The sequence below is a fragment of the Stigmatopora nigra genome, chromosome 6 (genome assembly GCF_051989575.1).
Source record: "Stigmatopora nigra isolate UIUO_SnigA chromosome 6, RoL_Snig_1.1, whole genome shotgun sequence".
Taxonomy (NCBI): domain Eukaryota; kingdom Metazoa; phylum Chordata; class Actinopteri; order Syngnathiformes; family Syngnathidae; genus Stigmatopora; species Stigmatopora nigra.
In genome coordinates this window covers 8413363-8422441 of record NC_135513.1, presented here as the reverse complement: position 1 = coordinate 8422441, position 9079 = coordinate 8413363, and positions in this window count along the sequence as shown.

Below are 9079 nucleotides of genomic sequence, written 5' to 3'. Positions count from 1 at the left end.
CGACTGATGACGATTATGTTTTGTCAAAAAGCTTTAATTGACATGGGGGAAATGTTCTTTCTTTTTTACCGTCATTTCTCAACCAGAACGCGTCACATTGGAATTGTTGTTAAGAGGCATTTGCGTCACGTGTTCGCATGACGTCAGATTGTCAAATACGAATGGTAAAGAAATGATCCCATTTAATTGATGACCAATCCACGACTCTTGCGTGGAATACACTGTTTAGAAAACTAAACAGTGTATTCCACGCAAGAGTCGTTTAGAATCTAAACAGTGTATTCCACGCAAGAGTCGTGGGTTGGTCATCAATTAAATGGGATCATTTCTTTAAAGAAAACGTCAAGGTATGTATTCTATCTAAACTTTAGATAGAATACATACCTTGACGTTTTCTTTATTTCAGTGACACTTGAGTACGATTGGAATAGGAAGTTATGGAACTTTTGGCTCACTCCTCAATCCTTTAATATCCTATCAAAATATGATGTATAATACAACGTTTCTTGGTTTTGTTTCAGACGCTAAGGTGAGCATCCAAACGATTTAGAATGATGCACGTTTGATTAAATATATCATACATACTCTAAAGTAGGGGTGGGGAACTTGTGGCTCGGGAGCAATATGTGGCTCTTTGGATATGTGCATATTGCTCTTCATCAAACTGAGGTAAAATAAAGAAACTGGTGCTGAGCTAAGAATTGTGTTGGGAAATAAATGAATACTTATATACATATACATAGTTTCCGTGTATTATGTGTGGATTATCCCAAATTTGTATTTTAGGATTGTGCTTTGTTAGGAGCCTGGAGTGTATTCCAAATGATTTAAAGTGTTCACATGCCCCCAAATGCGTATTAGATGTCTTAAAGTATAAACATTTTTCAAATGTGTCAATGTGGGTGACATTTTGTTTGCTCAGGGAGTGTGCAACTGCCTTTCTGCAAGTCGAGTAAAACAGACTTTAGTTTGGTTAAAGTGACCCAAATTACAATTCATTCAGTAAGAAAAGTTGTTAGGGATTAGTATAATAAATAGTCAAAAGTCAAAGAAGTGAAAAAGCAGTGAATATGAGGAAAGGAGATTAAAAAAAGGAATACAAATGTACTTAATTAGCTGACTTTACAGACAAAACAATACAGTTTAGAACATATCTGAGACAATTGGGGTCAAATTGAAGTTAAGGTGGAAATTATTTTTGGATGTATTGGTGTATGAAGTCAGAGGGATTTTATTGTTTCATTCCTGGATTTCAGTTCCACCTTTTGGAATGTTTAGACTGACTTTCCATTTCCCCTCAGCAAGAACAAACAAATACTTTTAATGAATAAAGGAGGTGGAGAATAAATGTTATGAACTGTTGTGTTTATTTTTGGGGCTTGTAAATAGAAGCATTTTCCTCATACACCCTACTCATATATTTTCAGAGTACACCCAGGAAAGGTGTCTCCTCATGATTTGTACACCAAAGGGTAGACCAAGTGTCAGACTCGGGTTGGTTCGTGAAATCAACTCGATTTCATGTGAGCCCGGGCCATTTTTGATATAATATTTAGATTTTTTTTAATAAATGGATTAAACGAACTGGATTAAAAGCCCTGAATATTCCGTTTTTTATATATCTAAAACAATGTTTATTTTAGCTTTTTTAATATATTTTTAGATTTCAAAAAGGATTTTTGAACTAAAAACACAGAAAATTGATTTAAAAACCTTGGACCTGGGTTCAAACCCTGCTTTGCTCTGCCCACCTAACTTTTCCCACTTGAAGGTACCATAAGGTACCAAGTATGATCTGGGAGTGGAAAGAGACAAAACAACAAATACTACTGCATTATCCTGTAGAGTGGTGGCCCAGTGGATCAATCATCAGTCTTCCACTTCTTTGGTCTTGGGTTCAAGTCCTAGTGCTTGCAAGTATTTTCCCACTATTATTCAGGTAAATGAAAGAGGTAAAACTGCAGATACTACCACATAGTCTCAGAGGGTGGTGGATCAGTGGTTAAGTCATCAGTCTGCCACCTCTGTGGTCCTGGGTTCAAATCCCAGTGCCTGCAAATATGTTCCCACTATTATTCAGGTGAATGAAAGAGGTACTATGTCAGTAGTATACTACAGAGGTACTATACTATGTCATTTTTAAGCCTAATTTTACTATGTATTTTTTGAAGCCTTACTATACTATGTCATTTTTAAGTCTAATTATACTATGTAGTTGTTTAAGATAAAACGTTACTATACAATGTCATTTTTAAGTCTTAATATACTATGTCATTTTTAAGCCTAATTTTACTGTGTATTTTTTAAGCCTTACTATACTAAGTCATTTCTTACCCAAAAAAGCCTAACAATATATGCCATTATTATAAAGAAAAAAGCCTAACCATACTGATAGTTGTAACAGACAAAATAATAAATCCCACTGATTATTTTTGGAAGCCTGTGGTCCAGTGAATAAGTCATTTGCCTCCCACCTCTTTGGACCAGGGTTCAAATCCTGCTTTGTAATCTTACCTAACTTTTCCCCATTTGAAGTTAAGTATAAAGTACTAAGTATGACCTGGGAGTGAAAAGAGACAAAACTATAAGTACTACAGATTTCTCTTGTAGGTTGGTGGCCCAGTGGTTAAGTCATCAGTTTGCCAACTCTTTGGTCCCTGGTTCAATTCCCAGTGCCAGCAAATATTTTCCCACAATTGTTCAGATAAAAGTATAAGTATTAATGTCTAAGTGTCTAACTGAATTTAGTCTTCAATGGTGGATGGAGCATTTTGTCCAAAAAATGACTAAGTGTTTAACCGCATTTCCTTGGATAAAACTAAGTACTACTGCTTTCTCTAATTGGTTGGTGACCCAGTGGCTAAGTCATCAGTCTGCCGCCAGTGTGGTCCTGGGTTCAATTCCCAGTGCCGGGCAAAGATTTTCCAAATATTCAGTTAAAAGTTAAAGTTAAAATGCCTAAGTGTTTAACTTAATAAGTCTTCAATGGTGGATGAAGCATTTTGTCCAAAAATGACTAAGTGTTTAACCCCATTTCCTTGGCTAAAACTATAAGTACTACTGGTTTTTCTTCTAGGTTGGTGGCCCAGTGGTTAAGTCATCAGTTTGCCAACTCTTTGGTCCCTGGTTCAATTCCCAGTGCCAGCAAAGATTTTCCCACAATTGTTCAGATAAAAGTATAAGTATTAATGTCTAAGTGTCTAACTGAAAAAGTCTTCAATGGTGGCTGAAGCATTTTGTCCAAAAATGACTAAGTGTTTAACCCCATTTCCTTGAATAAAACTATAAATACTACTGCTTTCACTTATAGGTTGGTGGCCCAGTGGTTAAGTCATCAGTCTGCCACTGGTGTGGTCCTGGGTTCAATTCACAGTGTCGGCAAAGATTTTCCAAATATTCAGTTAAAAGAATAAGTTAAAATGCCTAAGTGTTTAACTTAATAAGTCTTCAATGGTGGATGAAGCATTTTGTCCAAAAATGACTAAGTGTTTAACCCCTTTCCTTGGATAAAACTATAAGTACTACTGCTTTCTCTTACAGGTTGGTGGCCCAGTGGATAAGTCATCAGTTTGCCAACTCTTTGGTCCCTGGTTCAATTCCCAGTGCCAGCAAAAATTTTCCCACAATTGTTCAGATAAAAGTATAAGTACTAATGTCTAGGTGTCTAACTGAAAAAGTCTTCAATGGTGGATGGAGCATTTTGTCCAAAAAATCACTAAGTGTTTAACCCCATTTCTTTGGATAAAACTATAAGTACTACTACTTTCCTTAATTGGTTGGTGGCCCAGTGGCTAAGTCATCAGTCTGCCATCAGTGTGGTCCTGGGTTCAATTCCCAGTGCCGGCAAAGATTTTCCAAATATTCAGTTAAAAGAATAAGTTAAAATGTTCAAGTGTTTAACTTAATTAGTCTTCAATAGTGGATGAAGCATTTTGTCCAAAAATGACTAAGTGTTTAACCCCATTTCCTTGGATAAAACTATAAGTACTACTGCTTTCTCTTACAGGTTGGTGGCCCAGTGGATAAGTCTTCAGTTTGCCAATTCTTTGGTCCCTGGTTCAATTCCCAGTGCCAGCAAAAATTTTCCCACAATTGTTCAGATAAAAGTACAAGTATTAATGTCTAAGTGTCTAACTGAAAAAGTCTTCAATGGTGGATGGAGCATTTTGTCCAAAAAAGGTCAAGTGTTTGACCCCATTTCCCTGGATAAATGTATAAGTACCACTTCTTTCTGCCACAGGTCGGTAGCCCAGTGGCTAAGTCATCAGTCTGCCACCGGTGTGGTCCTGGGTTCAATTCCCAGTACCGGCAAAGATTTTCCAAATATTCAGTTAAAATAATAAGTTAAAATGCCTAAGAGTTTAAGTTTATAAGTATTCAGTGGTGGATGAAACATTTAGTCAAAAAATGACTAAGTGTTTAACCTCATTTCCCTGGATAAAAGTATAAGTACCACCTCTTTCTCCCACAGGTCGGTAGCCCAGTGGCTAAGTCATCAGTCTGCCACTGGTGTGGTCCTGGGTTCAATTCCCAGTACCGGCAAAGATTTTCCAAATATTCAGTTAAAATAATAAGTTAAAATGCCTAAGTGTTTAAGTTTATAAGTATTCAGTGGTGGATGAAACATTTAGTCAAAAAATTACTAAGTGTTTAACCCCATTTCCCTGGATAAAAGTATAAGTACCATTTCTTTCTCCCACAGGTCGGTAGCCCAGTGGCTAAGTCATCAGTCTGCCACCGTTGTGGTCCTGGGTTCAATTCCCAGTGCCAGCAAAGATTTTCTAAATATTCAGTTAAAATAATAAGTTAAAATGTCTAAGTGTTTAAGTGTATAAGTATAAGTATTCAGTGGTGAATGAAGCATTTTAACAAAAAAATCACTAAGTGTTTAACCCCATTTCCCTGGATAAAATTATAAGTACCACTTCTTTCTCCCACAGGTCGGTAGCCCAGTGGCTAAGTCATCAGTCTGCCACCGGTGTGGTCCTGGGTTCAATTCCCAGTGCCAGCAAAGATTTTCTAAATATTCAGTTAAAAGAATAAGTTAAAATGTTTAAGTGTATAAGTATAAGTATTCAGTGGTGAATGAAGCATTTTAACAAAAAAATGACTAAGTGTTTAACCCCATTTCCTTGGATAAAACGTTTCAACACCTATGTATAAGTGGGGCACGAGTTGGTGTAGTGGGTTGCACACTCGCCTTTGCACGGAGAGAACGTGAGTTCGCTTCCCGGTGTCGGCGGTTCACTGACCAAGCAAGCGGTCGAGGGTCGGCCGAAGGCCGACCCGAGAACGCCTTTCGCACAGACAGGTCCTTCAACTGTCTTCCGAACTGCCGAAGGCAGTTCGGAATATAACCTTTTGCTGAAAAGTATGACTAAGTGTTTAATAAAAATAAAAAAGTTTTTCTTTTTTTTTTCTTCTTCTTATTCTAGTTACCGAACCACACGGTGTGGTGATCAGCCAAAGGTCGACAGCGGGAATCGAACCTAGGTCTCCCAGACAGGAGTCCAGTGTTCTAACCTCTGCGCCAAGCAAGTAACTACACTTACCTTAGTAATCATTTGAGTGTCTTTCCAAGAAGTACACAGAAACAACTAAGTGAAAATGTGAGCCACCACCGGGAATCGAACCAAGGTCCTCCGGACGGGAGTCCAGTGAACTAACCTTTGCGCCAACCAAGTGACTACACTTTCCTGAGTAATCATTTGAGTGTCTTAAGAAGAAGTTCAGAGAAACAACTAAGTGAAAATGTGTCCCAACCAGGATTTGAACCCAGGTCTCCCACGCAGGAGTCAAGTGACTTAACCTCTACGCCACAATTTGGCCACACTTTTTTTGTCATTAATGGTAGGTCTTGACTACAACTATATAGAAACAACTAAGGGAAAACTTTTCCCATATGGGAATCGAACCCCAGCCTCTCACATGGGTATCACGCGAGTTAACCTCTACGCCGCCACCACCACCACATAGACAATCATTCTAACCTATAGAGCGTTTAAAAGTTAAACTAACCAAACATGCATGCTACAATTTATACTCATTAATTTGTTTTCCAAACCGCTTATCCTCGCAAGGGGGTGCTGGAGCCTATCCCAGCTAACTATGGGCACCAGGTGGGGGAACACCTGGAATCGGTGGGCAATCACGGAAAACCATTCACATTTACTCTTATAACTAAGGGCAATTTAGAGTGTTCAACCAGCCAACCATGCTTGTCCTTGGATGTGAGAGGGAAAACCAGAGTACCCAGAGAAAACCCACACAAGCCCCAGGACAACAAACATACTCAATACAGTGAGGACCAGCCTGGGATCGAATTCTCAACCCCAGAGCTGTGAGGCTGACAAGCCAATCTCTCGTCCACTGGCATTGTTTAAACTCTACTTAGGACAATACTACTAAGAAATATACAAGTTAAGGCTTTAGACTGTTTTCCTTTCACCCTCTGCGCTGATGCTTACATTTTTGTGTGGAAATGACCTTGTCGGTGCAGGACACATTTTCTCATTTTAGAGGTCGTGCTTTTGTGTCCTTAAATTGAAGAACTTCTGCCATGTATCCCTTGAAATGTATTCCTTAACCTTTACTCTGGGTCTCATATGCGGTCCATGTGTCCATACTTATTGCATTTGGCTTGTTGCGCAATTAAATAGCTTGCATAAGGTCACAGCAACTATTATTATTTTCAGAATGGCCAGGGTGCGACTGGCATTGTTAACACCTTTTAATTATGTGGTTTGTTTTATCATGGCTAAATGTGTTCCTTGAAACACCTATTGTAAGAAAACTACTACTAACATTCAGGTTCTGTTATATGCCAGGTTTTTCTTTAACCACCAAAGTCAGGTTTAGAAATGCGTTAATGAGACACTTTTCAAGGATCATATGACACATCCATTGAACTCAAATCGTCAAAAAAAATGTAAAAAAATTTTTTTCAATGTTGTATGTACTATATTTGTAGCATTATTACAGCTGCATCCATCTCAAAGTGCTTTAGAACTTTTCAACTTGATTTGACTTTTCCCTTTTGGAGAGAACTGTACAAGTTTGAATTCGAAATAGGCTGAACTCCCTAGTGGTGGAAGGACCACAACACAGTACAGAATAGAACAGTATATTATTGTAATACCCTCATGAAAATAATGCTTATTCCACTGGCTATATTAACATGCTGCAACAAAAAGCGCAAAGAACACAAGTCCACTTAACATCGCTGCCTTCTGACTTCTCTTTTAAGCATTGGTCATACCCCCCTCATGTCTATTTTAATAAAGGCAGCACACTTGTTACATAATACACCAGCACGGGCCAGTAGTCACAGTCAATAACAAGTGCCGTAATACTCCACAACTGTGGCCAAGTCTCCAATTCGATTACGACAGAGCTGGTCAATAAGGTGACCAATTGACCCAAATAACTTGGATCATAGGGAGGCAAATATCATCAAGTACCAGATCTTATTCTTTCAGGAACTTGCAAAAATGGAGCATTTTCCACATAATTTTCGATTTGGAGTGTAAAAGCAAGAAAAAAATTAACAGCAATAAATAAGCTTTTGGCGGCCCTGTGGATGAGTGGTAAGCGCGTTGGCCTAATGGTGGGGGACATAGGTTCAAATCCAGGTTGGTCCACCTGTGTGGAGTTTGCATGTTCTCCCTGGGCCTTTGTGGGTTTTTTCTGGATACTCCGGTTTCCTCCTACATTCCAAAGATATGCATGGTAGGCTGATTTGAAAGTCTAGATTACCCCTAGGTATGAGTGTGAATGGTTGTTTGTCTCCTTGTGCCCTGCGATTGGCTGGTCACCAATTCAGGGTGCCACCTGCCTCTGGCCTGAAGTCAGCTGGGATAGGCTCAGGCGCCCTCTGCGACCTTAGTGAAAATTAAGTGCTTCAGAAAATAAGGTGAGATGAGAATAAGCTTTCAACTTGGTCTTCCGGGAGCAACAATAATCATGTGGTACATCTGTACAATGAAATAACTGTAAAAAGAATGTTGTAGATGTGGTAAATGCATTCTGTTGGTGGTAATTTTCTGTGATCTTTTTGTGGAAAGGCTGTCATATGTGGTGTAGTGGTGTGAAGACTACTTCACCAGATAGTGTTGAGAAAGTTTTCTACACAAACTAGAAACTAAAAAAATGCACTACAATGGATTCATCTAATCAATGATTATTGCATTCAGGGTGTTTCCAATTACTCCGAAATCATAATGTTTTGCTACGGAAGTAAATTCTATAATGTGATGAAAACTGAGACATGTGAACTCACCAGCAGTGCAGGCATGAAGATCTTCACGTAAAGTAATGCAGTACACACATGGCCATGAAAAATTGTATTATGGAAACGTGCACACACGATCAGGCATGAGAGCCCATGAAATTATTATATTATATTATATTTAAGCAGAGGCAATATTAACAGAGGTGAAACTCCAAATTCAATGGAGCTATCTATCATCATACAAGTTGTTATTTAGTCAACAACTTTAGGCAGGCAAAGACAGATGATGTGTTTATGGTATATTGCTGTATACCATGCAATTGTGCCTTCTAGTGGTTGCACAACAAACACTCAAGTCATATTAATTTGATAGGGTTAGGGGGGTTCTCTTTGGAAAATACAGCATTGTTTTTCTACTAGACTACGACAACAACTTGCACTTAACTTTACATTCAATCTGTGTTCACTTCGTCCCTATTGTTTATATTTCTTGACTAAAGATTTAACCAGAAAATAATCTTCATGTGTAATCATACACTTGAACATTCCTGATGCAGATTTTGTTAACTTGCAGTATTTCTTGATAGGCAAAAAAATTCTCACCATCATCTATCTCATTTGTTGCAGTAATTTGTTACAATCTCACCATTTTTTTTACAAGATTGCTCTTTTGTTAGTTAGTTAGTCAGTTAGTTTAGTCAAAAGACACATTGGCTCTCTTATCATCATTAACAAAAAATAGCTTACGTGGGGATTTTTGCAATTACTTTGATTGTATTTTCATAGACTACACAATGCATGTAAATGACAGGTGCTTTCCATGGTGCTGAAACAGGCGGTGCAGTTTAA